The 18,089-nt window shown below is 51.2% G+C and overlaps 1 long non-coding RNA gene across 1 annotated transcript in view; it reads left to right on the top strand.

Moving 5' to 3' along the window:
• LOC133506001 (uncharacterized) overlaps nucleotides 1-15,880 on the top strand; it is a 29,623-nt gene extending 13,743 nt beyond the window's left edge. The window contains exon 3 of the long non-coding RNA XR_009796380.1: nucleotides 13,458-15,880. This is a non-coding gene — a long non-coding RNA (uncharacterized LOC133506001). The remainder of the gene's footprint in view (nucleotides 1-13,457) is intronic.
• The last annotated feature ends 2,209 nt before the right edge of the window (nucleotides 15,881-18,089 follow it).

The following is an 18,089-nucleotide window of genomic DNA, read 5'->3' as shown; positions in this document are numbered from 1 at the left end:
AGTGCCAGTTTGGCCTCGCAGATTCTTAGCTGCCCTTCCCATGAGCCCTCGGAGACTCGTTTTGTGATTGAAAGGATACGCTGACTTCTGACTGCACATATGGAACAGTTGTTGTACTTTTCAGTTCTGTCGGCCACGTGGCGGGAATACGATGGAAACTACATTTCTGTCTCCCTCTGACCAGTCATCCGTTCTCCGTCGGGCGTATTCTGTTCAGGTTTTTAAGGAACTGAAGCCTCTCCCACCTGAATCCTGGGAAAAGGCAAGTCACACCCTGGACTGGTCGCCAGTCAAATGAAATGATGGCTTTTCGCTGTCCATGTTAAATATTTGCTAGGCAGCAAAATAGTAATTACAGGGTTACACCCGCAATGCCGTGCGTGAGAAATCAAAGCCTGAGGTGGCAAAATGGCTCATAAAAGTACAAATACTACAAGTAATGATTCAGCTGCATGGTAAAAAAAAAAAAAAAAAAAAAGTTCAGGCTGAAATATATTTACAGTAAGTACCAAAGTCCAAATTGAGAGAATTTGTAGTGTACAACGTAGAATCGTCTTTGTACTCCCGCCGCGCGCACACGCGACACGCAGCGGCTGGAGAAACTCAGTCAGCGGGAATCAGCATCAAAGCGAATGAAAACAGCCGCCGCCAGGCCTGGGCGCACTTCAAATGTCGTCCCGATCAAAGCCACGCGTCCGACAGACGTTTTGGGCGGCCGGCGGAGCAGGCGGGTCAGTCCGGCCGGGGCGAGGAGGCGGCTCGCGCCGACGAGGGCGAATCCCGTCAGCAACGGCGCAGGTATTCTGATGGTCAAAACAGGGCTGAGTGTAATTCTCTTTCTTGGGTTCCAGACTCATTGATGGGAGGCGGGTCGTTGGCCCCAAAGCGCCTCACAACTGAGTCATCGGCACGGCCAAACTCCCAAATGCCGCCGAGAGACGCTCGTGATTATTCATTTGGCTATTTCGGGATTCGTCAATATTGTTCTTGCGGACGCTCCAAGGAACATCCGCCGAGTTGCTCTCTGCTTCCTTTTTCTGGGACTTTTCACCTGCTCGTCGCTAGGCAGGATTGTGGAGGAATTTTACAACGGAGTGCTTTTCTCGCTTCAAAAATACTTACGCTATGACAAAGCTGGAACGCTGCTTGAATGTCACCCCCACACCCATTATGATGAGGATTCTTGTAATGTTTGGCACCTCTTAGGGGAAAGCAGCCCCAAATGATTCGTAGCTTGGCCAAATCTGGAGCTGACGTGAAATGTTTTACTTTCTGCCTGTTAAGGAGTGGATGCGTTTGGACATTTGTTCAAATTCCTGATTTTTACCGGAACATTGGGAGGAAATTGCATCTTTTGCACAGTTTTAAAGGACCTTGATAACTCCAATTTGTGAATGTGTGAATCACGTTGGATGTGGAACAATGAATGCAAAACAATTTGTCAAAAGGTTAAAAGCAAAACGATTAAAATATTTGGGATGTTATCATTGTGGCTGAAATTTCCAGATGAAGCGCAAATCCACTCGACTCTTTACGGGTGAACTTAATCTGACCTTCTCCCAAATTTGAACGGCGCAAAGACCCAAGCGGAGGACTTTAAGCATCTTGAGGTCTTGTTGACAAGTGAGGGAAGAAAGGAGCAGAAGGTCAACAGGTCGGTTGGCCGCGGTCAAGGTGTTGCCGGAGCGTTGTCGTCAAAATGTCTCACTCCGTGCAAGATATCTAAAAAAAAAAAAAAAAAAAAAATCAACCATGGTAGACGTTTCATTCCGGTGCTGTTGGTTCTGTCGTCGGACCAAAGGGTCGGGCGTGGATTACGTCGCACTACGTACAAGAAGATTTCTTGTTCTTGACAAAGTATGTCAGGCCCAATGTCGCAAATGGCACGAGGTAATCTGGACAATATCGTCGGTCCTGTGGGACAGGCCGGGAGGATGGGCCCAGATGACTTTTAGCAGAAGACGCTAAGCGGGCCCCGACCGACATTTGGCTTGGCTGGGAGATTTCGAAACACACAACTTTGAATTATGCGTCGAGTGTCATTTTGCATCAAATTTCAAATGATTTATCTGGCGTTTACCTCAAAAAAACCTTCCCATGTGACGTGTTCATCACTTTCTTGTCTTTGTCGGGAATGAAAGGAGACCGCGGGCGGAGCTTTGGGCACTTCCCAAGCCGTTGACGTTGGAAGATTTTCTACGAGATGAGCTAAGCCTTTTAGTTTTAATGATGATGTTTAATTCAATCAAAATATTCAGTTTGGGCTGCAGAGCCCAAACCAGGCCTCATCTCCAAATGGTCTCGTACATTTGCGTGGCTGAAATGAAATGAAATGAAAATCAAATCTTTGGACTTTTGCCGTAAGGGGTCATCCCATCTTTTTCCACGTGGGCCCATCTTATCTCGTGCAGCTTCTTCACGTCTTCCCTCCCGACATCCATCGAGCTTCTCTTTGATCTTCCTCGCCAGCCTTCGAGCAATTTGGACGTGTCCAAACCATGGAACCCTTTCTAATGATCTCGTGTCTGTCTGTCTGTCTGTCTGTCCGTCCGCCTGCCGAGTCCCGGACATCTTGCTGTGGTCTCTCGAGCGCGGCCCTCTCTCATCCGTCCACCGTGGCCGGCCTTTTTCTTCTCGCCGTCACGCACGCTGAATTTCCGCCAGTGGACCTCGGTGCAGTGTGGTTCACCACTGAAGGCGCGCGATTCTCTAAATTCGGGCTCGCCTCCATATTCCAAAGACGACAGCTTCTCGTTCGCCATAGCAGGCGCGTGAAGGATGACGTGACGAGCTTCATTAAATGTCAGCGGTGACGTCGGCGATGGGTTGCTTTGAAATTAATGATACATTTACAGTATTTAGACCCCGGATCACAATTCGGCCAGGGGACACGTCGTGGGAATCCCGCCCCAGCGTGTTTCTGCATGTAGCCGTGGCGCCGTCCTTTCTGCGGTTGCTCTCGCTGCGACTCATTTAACGCTTGGCACCTCGGAGGTGCCCACGGGGCCCCCCAAACGCGTCCGCTGATTCACACGTGCCGGAAAGACCGGCCCGGCGAATTTTCAGCTTGACGTGAGTGAAGCGGGCCCTACGCGCCGTGACAGATGACACGCCGGGGCGTGCGGCGGATTGACGGGAGAATCGGGCGCTGTCACGACGGCTTTTTGTAAGCAGAAGAGCCGCAAGCGCGCGGAGCGGAGCCAAATGACATCGGGGAACAATCTCGGCGGCGGGGATTCTGTCCGACCCTGAAACCTTCTTACAAGTAACCGGTCGGTCGTTTTGTATTTGGTGAACACAACCGTGCACGTTGACGCCTTTATTTGGAGGCGCCTTCAATACGTCTTTTTTTTTTTTAATTTGTTTTTTTTTTTTCTTCCTTAGTTAGTGCTCCATGTGACACATTCAACGATTCTGTTCTTTTGATAGTGACTCCGATACATGGTGATACGTGTCCACTTCTTTTTACGCGTGCATCACTGCGGCACCTCTCATCTTGCCGCAAAATGCGACGACTTCACTGGGTAGCGCAGGTCCTTCGGTCCACTTTCCTCGCAATTTCTCACGAGGAGGTACTGCCACAGTTTCACCTCCATCACCAGACGTCCGTCGATAGTGGCGGCGTGCGAGAGTGCGAGACGTTGTAACGTGCCGGAGAAAAAGTGCCTTTCACTCGAGTCGCGTGGAAGTGCAAAGTGTGAAAAGACGAGCGACGTTTGACAAGCGACGCCCAAGGCGGAAGGAGGCCCGCGTTCTCGGCAGATGCCTTCGTTGTGTTTTGGAGACGGAGGGTGAGGGCCAAAGTGTGCAAACGGCGACGCTGATGCCACATGACAAGGTTACAGCCAGTTGACCCGATGTCCAACTTCACACGACTTTGGTCGCCTCTCCGCGACTTCGCTTGACAGCAAAAGACCTCGCGGCGGCGTACTTGTGTGTCACTTTGAAGCGCCCTCATTTAGCCTCGTGCCAAATGTTGTCAGCGTGGATTCTTTTCCCGAGTATTTATTTGGACGGGGTTCCACCCGTTGTCGTTCCATGACGAGACCGAGGTGTTGGGCGCCTTTCAAGTTCGCAGTCGTAGTTGAAATATCGTCGACTCGACAGATCAATCCGTAAATAGGTGTCATTTGGCAGAGGAGCTGAATGAGGCAACTTCCTGCGGACCAGCTGACTCGTGGAATAGTTTGTATTTTTCAGAGGCGGGAATACACTTTGTGAAAATGTTGTTTTCTCCAGTTGCGCAAAGTCCTCAAAATAGACGCAAACGTGTTAGGACGAGGCCGAAGCGAAGGGGCGGGGCCGTGTTTCATTCTGGAAACACGCGGCGCCTCGTGTTTCGTGCGGTCGGCTCGAACGAAGACCCCCGAATCGGGCCTCGTGGCCGCCGCGCGAACGAGACTGTCGACGGGCCGCTGGTGGCACAAGAACAAAATTGTTTTGATGCTCGCTGAAGTCAACTTTCATAAGGTACAGTAAGTTCTCAGGTCTTAAATTGGCGGAAGTGCGTTAAAGTTGGTATCCAGAATGGTACTGATCCAAACGACATTTCTGCATGATGGCGTTTGGGTCGCGTAGTCCGGATTACGGCGCCGGCTTGAAAGTAGCTCTGGATCTTCACCCCAGGCCAGGCGGTGTGACATACTGGACAAATAGACAAGTCATCCCCTTTTTGTAACCCGACGATAGATTTGACGAAATCTTTCAACGACTTTTGTTTCTCGTTCCCGTGACGTGAGCTTTTTTTATTTCTCGACTGACCCGGCGGCTCTCCTCTGCCCGTCTGCCACTGAGGGATTCCGTCCAGGATATTATTCACACCATCAAGATTGTTGGCTTCCTGCTCTGCTGGCCTGTGATAAAAGTTCGACGTAGAGACGGCGAAGCGGCGCGCGAGGTTTCGAGCTGGTCGGAGCGCAACAGGAAATGTGACTCGACAATCTTCTTCTCCATCTCTTCGTGTGTCGCTCAGTCCGTCTGATCCATAATTTAACGGGTGTGGTACCTTTCCCATAATTTTGCACGCACAAAGAGGCAAGTAGCATCCTGCTGCCTTCCCGTGAAGGAAATATGTACTAACAATTGATTTACTATCAAGCAACTAAGATATGACATCGTTTTCTATGTACAGTATGTGGCGAAGGCGAGTGAGGCCTCGAACGTGACTTTTGTCCCGCTTCAACTCAAAACATATTGCATTTTTCTGCATTAGCTAAATGAAGAACGCCGAAAGTGCGGCCGCTGTGAACGCTCAGTTCCTGGTGTGGTGTGAGCTAAAGTCGGCTTTTCGTACACGTCGGTCCCAATTTTCCAGCCAGCGTAACGAATGCCAAGCCGAAAAGCGCTGAAGCCACAAGGAAAGGAAGATCCAAGGGTAACGTGAAAAGCGGGCCACGAGCCGCTTTCCCAGTGACGTCACAAGATAACGACTCCATCCAAACGTACGAAATTCCGGATCAGCTTTCCGGAAAGCGCTGAAGCCACAAGGAAAGGAAGGAAATTGCATTTCTCGAATCCAAGGGTAACGTGAAAAGCGGGCCACGAGCCGCTTTCCCAGTGACGTCACAAGATAACGACTCCATCCAAACGTACGAAATTCCGGATCAGCTTTCCGGAAAGCGCTGAAGCCACAAGGAAAGGAAGGAAATTGCATTTCTCGAATCCAAGGGTAACGTGAAAAGCGGGCCACGAGCCGCTTTCCAGTCACGTCACAAGATAACGACTCCATCCAAACGTACGAAATTCCGGATCAGCTTTCCGGAAAGCGCTGAAGCCACAAGGAAAGGAAGGAAATTGCATTTCTCGAATCCAAGGGTAACGTGAAAAGCGGGCCACGAGCCGCTTTCCCAGTCACGTCACAAGATAACGACTCCATCCAAACGTACGAAATTCCGGATCAGCTTTCCGGAAAGCGCTGAAGCCACAAGGAAAGGAAGGAAATTGCATTTCTCGAATCCAAGGGTAACGTGAAAAGCGGGCCACGAGCCGCTTTCCCAGTGACGTCACAAGATAACGACTCCATCCAAACGTACGAAATTCCGGATCAGCTTTCCGGAAAGCGCTGAAGCCACAAGGAAAGGAAGGAAATTGCATTTCTCGAATCCAAGGGTAACGTGAAAAGCGGGCCACAAGCCGCTTTCCCAGTCACGTCACAAGATAACGACTCCATCCAACCAAACGTACGAAATTCCGGATCAGCTTTCCGGAAAGCGCTGAAGCCACAAGGAAAGGAAGGAAATTGCATTTCTCGAATCCAAGGGTAACGTGAAAAACGGGCCACGAGCCGCTTTCCCAGTGACGTCACAAGATAACGACTCCATCCAAACGTACGAAATTCCGGATCAGCTTTCCGGAAAGCGCTGAAGCCACAAGGAAAGGAAGGAAATTGCATTTCTCGAATCCAAGGGTAACGTGAAAAGCGGGCCACGAGCCGCTTTCCCAGTGACGTCACAAGATAACGACTCCATCCAAACGTACGAAATTCCGGATCAGCTTTCCGGAAAGCGCTGAAGCCACAAGGAAAGGAAGGAAATTGCATTTCTCGAATCCAAGGGTAACGTGAAAAGCGGGCCACGAGCCGCTTTCCCAGTGACGTCACAAGATAACGACTCCATCCAAACGTACGAAATTCCGGATCAGCTTTCCGGAAAGCGCTGAAGCCACAAGGAAAGGAAGGAAATTGCATTTCTCGAATCCAAGGGTAACGTGAAAAGCGGGCCACAAGCCGCTTTCCCAGTCACGTCACAAGATAACGACTCCATCCAAACGTACGAAATTCCGGATCAGCTTTCCGGAAAGCGCTGAAGCCACAAGGAAAGGAAGATCCAAGGGTAACGTGAAAAGCGGGCCACGAGCCGCTTTCCCAGTGACGTCACAAGATAACGACTCCATCCAAACGTACGAAATTCCGGATCAGCTTTCCGGAAAGCGCTGAAGCCACAAGGAAAGGAAGGAAATTGCATTTCTCGAATCCAAGGGTAACGTGAAAAGCGGGCCACGAGCCGCTTTCCCAGTGACGTCACAAGATAACGACTCCATCCAAACGTACGAAATTCCGGATCAGCTTTCCGGAAAGCGCTGAAGCCACAAGGAAAGGAAGGAAATTGCATTTCTCGAATCCAAGGGTAACGTGAAAAGCGGGCCACAAGCCGCTTTCCCAGTCACGTCACAAGATAACGACTCCATCCAAACGTACGAAATTCCGGATCAGCTTTCCGGAAAGCGCTGAAGCCACAAGGAAAGGAAGGAAATTGCATTTCTCGAATCCAAGGGTAACGTGAAAAACGGGCCACGAGCCGCTTTCCCAGTGACGTCACAAGATAACGACTCCATCCAAACGTACGAAATTCCGGATCAGCTTTCCGGAAAGCGCTGAAGCCACAAGGAAAGGAAGGAAATTGCATTTCTCGAATCCAAGGGTAACGTGAAAAGCGGGCCACGAGCCGCTTTCCCAGTGACGTCACAAGATAACGACTCCATCCAAACGTACGAAATTCCGGATCAGCTTTCCGGACACCCAAAAAACAAATCCCTAAACCTTGCTCCTTCGGTTTGGTTGCAATGCCTCCTCCCCGAGAGCGTGCTTACATCACTCGTGTCGGAGAGTGTGAGCGTCAGAACGCCCAAGAGCGCAAGCTTTGTTGATGCGGGACCTCGAATGGACCAGACCGGGCGCCAGGCCCGTTTTGGCCCGGTTTCGACTCATCTCTGAACATTGGTATTCATTTGAACACGCACAAGAGCGTCCGCCTCACAGTTCCGAGGACCGGGATTCAAATCCCGGCCCGCCTATGTGCAGTTGACGTGGTTTCGTGTGGTTTTTCTCCGGGCACCCCGACAACATTCATTGGACGCTCGAAACTGCCCGTCGGTGTGGATGTTTGCGATCTGTGTGCCCTGCGATCGGCTGGCGACCAGTTCAGGGTTAGGTGGAAACGCTTTTCGCCAAACGTCAGTCGGGAGGGATTTCGGGTTTACGCGAAGGACGGGAATGACAAAAACGACGACGGATGCCACACGCTCCGATAACTTGGAAGCTGGTGACTTGCACAAAACCAAAATCTGACAGATTGGCATTGAAGTGCTCAGCCACGATGAGAAAAACGGCTTGAAACGCAATTGTAATATGACCTTTTCAATCATCTAAATAAAGTTTTAACTGATCCGAATTCTGCATTTGGGGGAAAAAAAGACATTCCCGATAATTTCATCTTTCAGCTGGTTGAATGACATTCGTATCAGCAGCTACGGCGCAATAAATTACAATCAAGTAGTGTCAAAAGTTTCATTTAGTTCGGCAGTCCAATTCAAAAAATGACATTTTGGACTGAATGGACTTGACGAATTGAGTCGTTCGTAGCTGTTCACGCGCACGATCGCCGAGAGGCCAGAGGCCAAACCGCGCACGCGCTGTTGCGCTCGCGCCAGCTTTACGGCAGCAAAAAAGGGCGCGAGCCCACTTCACCCGCCTGCGACTGATTGAAATGTTAAGACGGCAAAGAGTGCACGTCGGATGTGCGGGGGGGCTGAAGCGGGACAAAGAGGCCGGAATGTGGGAACAGGCGGTCCAGACACGCCGGCGTAATCCCCCAAAAACAAAATCCATCGTGTGGAGGTGGGCTTGCCCCTCCCGACCGGGAAAATCACTTTGAGTGCGGATCACGAATTGTTTGTCACGTTACGTGCGACAGCGGTGCGAGAACGACACAAAAGAGAGAAGAAGAGAACAAAATCTTGTTGAGGGGCCGGCAAACTTTTGGAATGTTTGTCACTGCTTTTTTTTTTTTTTTTTTTTTTTTCCCCCCCACGGCTGTGCTTCCAAAAGAAGGCAATCGCGTAAGGTGACCTTCGTCGTTCTTCGATAGGTTGGATGTTATTTATCGCGTGTAGGTTGCGATCACGTGAATGGTTGCCCACAACGATTGCCCGGACAAAAGCCACGTCGAGACCATGCAAACTGCAGACAGGCGGGGCCGGGATCCGGACCCCGGTCCTCAGAACTGTGAGCCCGACGCTCCAACTTCTGCAACAATGTCACAATCCGGCAATGTGGGACTGTTGCGAGTCCCTTTCGCTTGCTGTTGTAAATGAGCTTGCGGTGTTCTTTTTGAAATTGACAAAAATGGTCATCATCAGATTTTCCGCTCGCCGCGTGTTTTTAATTGGACGAGGCCGCTTCACTGGGCGGGAGCGTGCGATTCGCTGCGGCCGCCCCACGTGACCGCGCAGGTCCCTCGCGTTGCCGCTCTTTGACGTCTCCGTCCGAGTCCTCCGCCGGCCGTCGTACTTGGACTTCCACGCCGTTTTGCCCTCGTTGCCGACGACGTCCCGTTCGGGCGTCACTCGGTAAGCGTCTGCGGCGGCTTTTGTTTTGCCTCCGCGCGTGCAGAGAAGTCAAAGTTGCCCCGCGTGGCGTGTGCAGCTTTGCTTTCCCGTCTTTTCTGGGACTTCATTTGAATTTGAGACTTTTTCAATGATCCTGACTGGAGTTACCAGAAGCGCACGGTTGGGAATCAATCACAAATCCGGACGCGCTCTTTCATCTGGTGTTTGCCGCAGCATTTGGAAGCCAAATACCTCACCGGTGTGCTGTTTTGTTTCAGGCCGCGAGACGGATGCTCCGAGCTAATGAAATCCAACGCGAGAGCGGCAGGAAAAGTTCTGGTCGATGGCGTCAGAGTGACATTCGCTGGCGTTTCCCATATTTTGCTCGCTTTATCCGTGAGATCCAAAGCTGGTATCGGGTTGTCTATGTAATGAAGTGTTTGGTGAGGGTTGCGCATATATTTGTAGCTTCAAATCATGTCGAGGGGGAAGTTTTGTTTTGGATTATCCAGCGTCGTCCCGTCCAAACCGCAAGTTTACGACGGATTCGGATGACCGCTGAGGTCATTCTTGCATATTGTTTCACTTTTAAGTGCAAGTTCGTCGAGCTCGTCTCATGTGTGAAAGAATGATGACGCGACGTTATCAAACGTTGTAAAAATTGTGTACCGTACACGTGTAGTGAGAGTTCCTGGGAACTCCGCTTCAACTTGAGTACACGCGGCGCTTATAATAGGAAGGGCCGAATTCTTGTTTAGACCGGGAAGCTTCTCTCGGTTTGAGATTTAGTGATGGACCTGTTGTCATGGTAACCCCTGTGAATTGATGAGCGGTGGCGGGAGACGTCAGCAATGAAGCACAGCCCAGCAGCAGGGGGCGCCTCACGCCGCCTTCCTTGGAATTCAAGTTCGGAGCGGGATGGGAACGACTGCGGTGTTCTTTCGGTCTCTGCCGGTCCGAGAATTTGCGCCGATTAGCTGCGACGCAATGATGGTCGTCACGGAGGTCGGACTCGTCGTCAAGTGTGCTGACGGTTCCTGCGGCACCGAGAGGAGACTTGGGAGACTTTATCAGACTTGTCGGGTCCGCAGCAGCAGCGGCAGCAGCAGGCTGGAGGCAAGAGCCGCGGACCTGCGCTTGGTCTTGTCTTTTGCGATGTGGACGTAGGAGTATCGTGGATGGTGGATGAAGCGCAGGCCGTGAATCGCCGCGAGATCGCCGACCCGCCATTAGTGCGCAGTTGTCTTTGTGAAGTCGGCCATTTTGCCTAACCAACAAAGGCCGGAGAGATTGTAATCCAAGTTCAAAGCGGAAACGACGGTCGCAAAGTAGCTTCGGACCGGCCGCGAGTTTGCGGATCGGGTTGCGCTCGGTCTTTTCCTCAGCGTCCTGCGACGTGGCGCTGTCATGAAGGAGAGAACACAAAGTGCAAAGAGCTCAAAGCGGAGCGGCAGCAGCTTCCTACTTGTCGTCTCTGCCGATTCGGTTCGGGAGGTCCTCAGCGTGTCGTCAGCGCTCCGATGTCGAGCGGCAACTTCCGAAGAACCCCGTGAGCGCGTTCCAGCAAAAACAAGGAGGGACGTCCGAGGTTCCAAATATCTTTTTTCCGCGTCTACGGTCGGCAGCCGCGCGCTCAAAGGCCGACCGGTCCCCTCGGCCTCGGCGTCTGACCCACATCGCTCCCCGCGCCGGCCCCGACCCGGAACGAATCCTTTCCTGCGGTTTGTCTGTTTGTGTGTCTTTTCCGTTCACCTTGAATGACGCGGGGGCCGCTTTCCTCTGGGAGCGTTTTTGATGCGTCCAACCTGCTTCTCGGTCTGCCGCTCCGTCTTAATTGTTTCCAGATTGTTTGTTTGGAAATTTGTGGAGTTCTCCATCGCGCACGAGCCGGACAGCGGCCAAGAATTTCCCTCCCAAGACCTGACGCACAAAACAGAGCAGAGCAGAGCAGGTTCAGTGCATGACTCCTTCCATCCGTCTGTGATGTCTTCATCGTGTCTCGCTTCGCCGCCTGCGTATGTGCATTGCTGCCCCCCCCCCCCATTTATGGGGAGCTGTAACTTGTTAAGCAGTACTGAACAGAATATTTGCTTGGAATCGCGTCCAACTCTGGACGAATGCTTCTCAACTGTTGTCACCGTGGGACCTGAATTTTCCCAAGAGAAGAACGTGGAGAGTAGTTCAAAAGAGCCTTTGAAGATGTGGACTGCGTCGTATCGTGTGTTGAAACATTGAAACGTTCCCATTTCAAATCTTATCGAGTGCGGCTTCGAACCTTGGAGTTGAAGGAGCGTTTGGCAACCGCAACGGCACTTTTCAATCTGATTCCGACGCGTGCTCGTCATTTCCAAAGGTACGACAAGCGTGCCACGCACCTTGAATATTACGAGGCGCACGGCGCGAGTCCAATTCGCGTGTGAGTCAGAACCTGCCGGAGTCTACTACGATCCTGACATTAGCGCATGAAAAACATTTCTCTGGCACAAATCCAATGCAAAACCTCGTCACTTCTGCAGTTGGAAAGGACTGACTTCTGACACTCTGACTTCTGGATTCCAAAAGACTTGGAAGTTGTCCGAATTTTGCGCGCACGTCCGTTTGGGTGTTTGTTTGCGTTGTCGTGGTGACGTCTCGGCTTTTCCTGCCACGGTGAGCGGAAAGGTGAGGGCGGCGTCCTTTTCTCTCCGTCTCATCTTTTTTTTTTTGAATTCACGCGTCTGCTTGCAGACGTTTACCCGGCCGTCTCGCGTATTTTCCTAACCGACCTCTCTGGCGACACGCCTTCCCTCACCGCCACTCCAAATATTGTCCTTTCTTTCATTTGGGGGGGGGGCTCGCCAAGCGTGCGGGCCGTCATCGTGTATCACAAAGGTCACATCAGACGCTCGTCTCCCGCCGTCCGCCACTTGACGAGGAAGGAGACCGACCGGTCAAGGCGAACGGCCGGCTCCTCTGCGCGAGGGGCTTTCCTAACCACCGTCTCCGTCCGCTCTATTTTCTGTCAGGAAAACGTGCGGTCTGACTTTGTTTGGGAAAGAAAAAGACGGCCGTATTTGGCCTGTTTAACTGTCGGCTACAAGAGCCTTTGGTGACTCCAAATGAGGCCCGTGCCCATTCCTCACCTGTGCAAACTTCTCATCTTTTTCTCAATTCATTTCGGTGCTGCTTCTGCTTTTTCCTCAGTTGGCCCAAGTTAAGAGCAGGAAAGCCCCACGTGTGCTTTTTGATGACGGCAATTGTGCGTGCGTGGAATGCCGTCAAAACACAAGAACGAGGTCATTTTCTGCCTTTTCAGCTGTGAATTTTGATGTCGATTCAGTTCGGATGGTGAAGACGTTTTCACATGGGCGAGATGATTGATTGCTTTGTCTCTGTCACAAGCGAGACGTGCAAGTTCCGAGTCACGTCGCGAGTCCCGCACCTTGACGTTCGAGTCATTCTACCCACCAAATATGAAAATATATCTTTCCATCGACAACGACGAGGAGGACTAAAGCGAACTCGCACGGCGAGGAGAACGAGGCGCACTTTGAAACATGGCCACTGCGAGGCCAGGCCGCGCTGTGCGCCGAACTACGTGACATCCGTCCACCGTTTTTTTGTTGACGTCCAAAGCACGTCCTGTCAATAGCTCGGCGCGCTCGGAAGCCGGGATGCGTTCGCAAAGCCGAATGCGGCCAATTCGTGAGCGTTCTTTTGTGAGGAGACGACGCTCGTCCCTCGCGTAGATTTCTGAAGCCAACTGATGGCCGTGGCGCCGTCTTTGTCCGGTGAGCAACTCAGAGACGGGGGGAAAAAAAAAAAAAAAAAAAAAATTGTGGATTTGTGAAAGCTCGCGAAAGAACCTTCGCAGTTGAATGTTTAGCGAGTCTTTCCTCGTGTGAGAAAGTTGTGTACGGAAGTAAACGTGTGCCACTAGGATTTGAATGAAAAATGCCGCTGAAAATGTTATGTTCTATTTTTGCGTACATGTTGTGACTACCTTTGAAAATTCACATTGTTATTTCAGAGTCGTCACATTTTCAATAGCTGTATTTCAGTCTAACTTTTCAATGTTAACAAATTTGCCATCTAAAAAAACAAATTCAAAGGCAATATTTTCAGTCTCCTGAAATTCAACTTGTCTACTTCAGGTCGCAGACATCAGCAAAGGACGTCAGAACCCAAGCGCCAGCCGACCCAGTTACGCTTGCGGAGTCACGTGACGTCACCTCGCGTCGAAGGCAAGCGGAAAAGACATCGACGCGGGCAATGCTAGCGTGCGTTAGCGAGGCTCCGTCGTGCTTTTAAAAAACATTTTTGGAGACGTCCCGGCTGCTCCGCTCATGCTGTAGAGACCACTAAAGCAGTTTTTAGTGGAGCCATCAATGACCGGTTGCGCAATTACATCGAGACGATATCGCAGCTTCTGTTCTGACAATACGTGGGAAACGTGATCTGTTACCCACATTTTGTCGCTCTCTGCTTAGGACTGTGCAACGGCAGCCCAGAGCGCGTCGACTGTTGCGCAAGCCGAGTGCCGAGGTGGCCCGTCGGAACTGATTTCAGCATTTTAGGACTTGAAGGCAGTCAACTGTGATGTCGGGAGATGAGAGAAGTCCAGCTCAGAAGCGTACAATCGGCGAGTGAGCGACATTTGGAGGGCGCGTGAAGATGAATCCTGAGCAGGATTCAGTCCAAGAAACAGCACCGCGCTTCATCTCATGAGGAGCGTTTAGGACGGGAGGCCAAAACTTCCGCAGACATTAAAAGACGATCGGGCGCCACGATGAGACCAAAGGTCCTTTTTTTTTTTTTTTCAGATTTTAGCCAAACTCTTGGGGATGATGCGAAAAGGCAAAACCTCGACCTCCCAATTAATTTGCTCCCGGGGGCGGCGCTCTTTTGGTGGTGTGCGACATTCACTTAATATTTCATGCTATCATTCGTAATCCAATCTTTTTGAATCATCCTCGTCGGCACCGCGCGTGTGCCGAAAGCTCCTTCACGATTCAAAGTGTGCAAATCGCGTTTGGGGGGGCTGTAATTGGTGATCCTCAGCACCCGCGTCAACTCGTGCGTGACAATATCTTCATTAGCGATCCAATTAATTGATCTTTTCTCGAACGTGTGCGTGCACATCAAATTCATCAGATTCAGTCGACGTGGCGGCTCAGCACCGAGCAAAAATGTCACTTCGCGGCGATCCGTTTGTCTCGATGTGCAGTGCTCAGAAATTTCGTTAACGTTGAGTTTTTCCACTTTTCCCGGACCTCAACTCACGGCGCGGCGCCAAAGCGGGCGTCCCGCTAGGAAAACGGTGCTCAATGAAATAAGACTAAGCGCAAGAATAATTCTTTGTATTGTGATTCAATACTGAGTCTCCTCGGACTCCAAACGAAAGCGCCAATCTGTTATTTCCACGTGTGGCCGTATTAGCGGCGGCTCAGCCGGCCCGGCCCGGCCCGGCCCACGTTGTCCGTTTGAGTGGCTCCGCTGAGCTTTTATTGATTTTTCCCACACTGGTCTTTTGTGGCTCGCTCGCCTCCCGCGTTTCCTCTTCGTTGACTCCCTACGTACTTTTCTGGCCCTCATTTCCTCTCCGCCGTTGTTGCCATTTGGTCTAAGCTGACATTTTCCTCCCTGATATTTTTCTCTCTCTCGCTGCTGTCTCCTTCCCTCAAACCATCTCAGCCTCGTGTGCGCCTCCCGCACCTCCAATGATTCACTGTATTTGCACGTGAAGTACTGGCGCTCGCTCCAATCCGGGAGTACGCGCAGCGTCCTTCGCGTCGCTAGTCCGACAGAAAAGAGTCGTCTCGTGTGAAGACTCACCGGCAGCGGCAGGAGACGTGTGATTTATGCAGCGCGTCAGGAGTTAAGACCCGTGTCTTGGCCGCAGCTTTACAAGCGCTATAATTCACTCCCGCACTCTGCGAGGTCTGCATCAAAGACGGAAAACAGACACAAAGCGTCGGGAAGTTCACACCGTCGTACGGTAGACGCAGAACGACTGCGGTGGCGGGTCGTGCATTTGGCCTTCGGGGGGAATTTCCCCGAGTTTATTGCCGCCGTTTTTATGGCGCGATGCAAAAACAACAGCGGGTGACTGGAATCCAAGTTTCAATCCTACTGTAACAAACACCACAAGTGCAGCCAAGAGAAACACTTGGGAGCAAACGAATAACACGTCACGGACCGAGTATTAGAACCGAGGTTGCAAAAGTGCCGATGTCGGTCGGGCTTCCGATAATGTCGAGGTGGACGGAGACGTGCCACCCGCCACCGCTCGCTTGTCTTGCGTGATTTGAAAAGGTGCACATCAGGGATATGTGCCGTCACCCCGCTCCATTTCACCAGGTTGACCTTTTCCGTCGAGGAGAGCGCTGGGCGGCGCCGTCGTCGGCCACCGCTTTGGCGAAGGATCCGTGGATGGCATGACCGAGCGTGCGACCGTCACCGAGTCAAATTTTCCGTTTTTTTGGCCTTTGGTCTTTCTCACGAATCTTTGGAACAACTGCTCTGAAATCATGTCCATTGGCATGTGAGCTGGATTCACTTTTGCTTTCCTTCCTCGGCATCTGAAAAAAAAAAAAAAAAATAAGAATATGTGCAGTCTAATAACGACGTCACATTTTGCCAGCAAAGATCTGTGGTTCTGAAGAACACGATGAGGTTTGTTGTGCTTTATGGCAGCCTTTTTCTTCTTCGTCTTGCTGCTGCTGCTGCTGCTGCTGCTGAATTAACATACGGAAAAATGAAAGTCTACCTTCACGTCATTAGCGCCTAATCCTCATCCGCTGCGTTGGAAAAACAACGTAGGGGGAAGAAGAGGAAGCGATACAAGTGTCAGTAGTAGTCGAGTCTGTCTGTGTTTATTTGCTCACTCTATCCCAGATCTTTCGAGACGAGTACAGTACAGTATGCGGGACATATTTTCTTCCCCCGCTAATCTCAATTTGGGTTTGGATTCAAGGTCGTGTTGAATCTCATGTCTCAGCGTCGCAGGTCAACAAAGCGGCGCTCGCCAGTCCACAATTACTTTTCTTGTGTTCGACCGGCGCCGGCCGTCAACGGCAGCGAAATGAGGCGGACGCAAAACCGAGCCCGTCGCTCTTTAGACCTTTGCGGGGAACTTTTTGCATTTTCACCACGTTAAACGTCTCTACTTGAGTACGTTCTCGTTTTCAAAAGGCAGTTGCCATACATCCATAATGAGGCTGCACCAGTACGATCGCATTTGATGTGCTCATAATTGGCAGGGAGGAGTCGGGCGGCGGAACTGGAAAATCGCACAGCCAAGTCCGCTTGTCTTGATTCAGGCATCGCGGCTCATTCTCTGTGGTCTCAAAAACGAACGACATTTTTTTTTTTTTTTTGCGAGCGTGAGCCCGAGGAGGAGTTTTCTCGTTGTTTTTGCGCGTTAGTGTGGTGCCGTGCGCATTTGCGTGTGTCTCAACGCAGTGTGTCACCACCGACCTCTGCGTCGACACTGGCAGCCCAAACACAAACGTCTTTGTTTTTTCACGGTGTAACAAAGGGGCAAAGCACGCAGGCGCACACATAATATTTTGTGAAGGTATTCAATTCATACACACTATGCAATGTGTGCGCGTGGATGACGTTGAGCCGCATGTGTCTCGGTAGCAGCCGATGAGATGCCGGGTGGCAAAAAGGCACAAAAAGACACACGTTGAACTTTATTGCGCGGCCATAAAAGCAACATCCAGTGAGGAGCGTCTCGATTGTTTTGGCGGCCGGTCAGAACTTCTGGGCTGCCAAATTCCGCATCGATGGACGTTTCCCCTTTGACGTCGTTACAGCAGTGTGAGCGCAAAGCCGTAATGTGCGCACGCAAACACACGCGCAAAAATGAAGCCTTCCGTGAATTGATTTTGCGTTTGACGCAATTCACTTCATATTTTGGGCTTCACTCACATGAACTTCAAAAGATTTTGGGCCAAAGCCATTTCTCTCGCATTATTACCATTGCAAATTGTTCCAGTTTTCGTCCCCACGTGCTTACAGCTCAACACGTCCTTTAAGGCTCCTCAATGACTTTGGGCACAGCGGGCGGCCTCCGATCCCGGCCCCCGACAAGTTCAGGGTGTACCCCGCCTCCTGCCTGAAGAAGCTCCGGCCTTCCTGTGACCGTTGTGGGGATAAGCGGCTCGGAAAACGGACCGAGGAACGACTTTAATGATGAGACGTGTCCAGCGAGAGGAGGCCGCTGCTCACGTCAAGGTCGACGACTTGCAGCTTCGCCTTCGGCTGCCAATTTCAACGAGAGGCACTCGTTGGGGGGGGGGGGGGGCAGACGTGCCCAAACCCGCCACAAATTCCACATTTTATTAGGAATCTAGCGAAACGAGTTGTCAAAAAGAGCGCGAGCGTGCACCGGGAGTCAGCCTTGATGGACTCAAATGATGACGAATTTCTTGATGAAGTCAGAACATTTTTCAGAATTATGAAGCTTCCGCCTTGTGCAGAAGTGGAAGATGCCTTTGTTGTTGCTGGCGTAGATAAAACAAAACAAAGATACGTGTTCAGTTGTTGGGGGGTCACCGCTGATGACCAGCAATGACCGCCAACATTATCTTCCGGCCAACTTCCTGCGTGCATTTTCAATTTGCTTGCACTATTTCCAGTGCAGTGGCGGCCGCGTGTCCGGAAATAGTTGATCGTATTATGGAAGAGGGCCCGTTTTGAAAATAGCGCAAAGGACTTCTTCTTTGTGGTCATCAAATGTTAAAAGCCGAGCGTCAATCCTCACTTGGTGCTATGAA

This window comes from Syngnathoides biaculeatus, chromosome 9 (genome assembly GCF_019802595.1).
Source record: "Syngnathoides biaculeatus isolate LvHL_M chromosome 9, ASM1980259v1, whole genome shotgun sequence".
Lineage (NCBI taxonomy): Eukaryota > Metazoa > Chordata > Actinopteri > Syngnathiformes > Syngnathidae > Syngnathoides > Syngnathoides biaculeatus.
The sequence above is the reverse complement of the archived record's forward strand: the minus strand, read 5'-3'. Positions and strand labels throughout refer to the sequence as shown.